Source organism: Mustela lutreola, chromosome 12 (genome assembly GCF_030435805.1).
Source record: "Mustela lutreola isolate mMusLut2 chromosome 12, mMusLut2.pri, whole genome shotgun sequence".
NCBI lineage: Eukaryota > Metazoa > Chordata > Mammalia > Carnivora > Mustelidae > Mustela > Mustela lutreola.
The window spans coordinates 64,780,086-64,781,220 of NC_081301.1; the positions used below are offsets into that span (position 1 = coordinate 64,780,086).

Sequence of the window (1,135 nt, forward strand, 5' to 3'; positions counted from 1 at the left end):
CCCTGTCAAATATTAGGTGACTGTATGAAAGGATTTATTTCTGGACTCTCAATTCTGTTCTACTTGTTTACTGGTCTGTTTTTATGCCAGTATACTTTATTGTTTTGAGCATGAGGGCTTTGTAGTATAGTTTCAAATCAAGAAGTGTAATTTCGCTTCTTCATTCTTTCTCAGAACTGCTTTAATTATTTGTTGTCTTTTATGGTCTCATATAAATTTTAGGATTCTTTACTTCTGTAAAAAAAAAATATTGGATTTTTTAAAAAGATTTTTTATTTATTTATTTGACAGAGAGAGATGACAAGCAGGCAGAGAGGCAGGCAGAGAGAGAAGAGGTAGCAGCTTCGTGCTGAGCTGAGAGCCTGATGCAGGGCTCGATCCCAGGACCCTGGGATCATGACCTGAGCCGAAGGCAGCGGCTTAACCCACTGAGCCACCCAGGCGCCCCTAACATTGGATTTTTGATAGGAATTGAATTTACAGATGGTTTTCGGTAGTATGGACATTTTAACAATGTTAATTCTTACCATTCATAAATATGAGCTATCTTTCCATTTATGTCTCCTTCAAATTCTTTATCAATGTCATAGTTTATGGGGTACAGATCTTTCATCTTCTTAGTTAAATCTTTTCCTAAGTATTTTGTTATTTTTGATGCTATTGTGAATTAGATTGTTCTCTTTATTTTTTCAGATAGTTCATCATTAGAGTGTTAAAATGCTCCTGTCTTGTGCTTACTTTGGCAGCACATATACTAAAATTGGAATGATGCAGAGAAGATTAGCGTGATCACTGAGCAAGGATGACATGAAAAACTATTTTAAAAAAACGAAACAAAACAAAATTCCTGTCTTTTATATATTGATCTTGTATTTGGCAGCTTTATTAAATTTGTTTATTCAAAATTTTTTGTGAAGTTTTTAGGATTTTTTTACATGTAAGTTCATGTTATCCAAAAAAAGAAAATTTTACTTCTTCCTTTTTTTTTTTTTTTGGAGTCTTTTATTTCTTTGTGTTCCTTGTTTCTCTGGCTAGGACATCCAGTACTATGTCAAATGAGAGTAGTGAAAGTGGACACACTTGTCTTTTTTCTGATCTTTAAGGGGAAAACTTTCAAACTTTTTTGATTGAATAT

The 1,135-nt window shown here is 33.1% G+C and overlaps 1 non-coding gene across 1 annotated transcript; it reads left to right on the forward strand.

The window, feature by feature from the left end:
* Nucleotides 1-730: 730 nt before the first annotated feature.
* On the forward strand, nt 731-839 carry LOC131813327 (U6 spliceosomal RNA). The gene has a single exon (XR_009346744.1). It is a non-coding gene; the product is annotated as a U6 spliceosomal RNA (small nuclear RNA).
* The last annotated feature ends 296 nt before the right edge of the window (nt 840-1,135 follow it).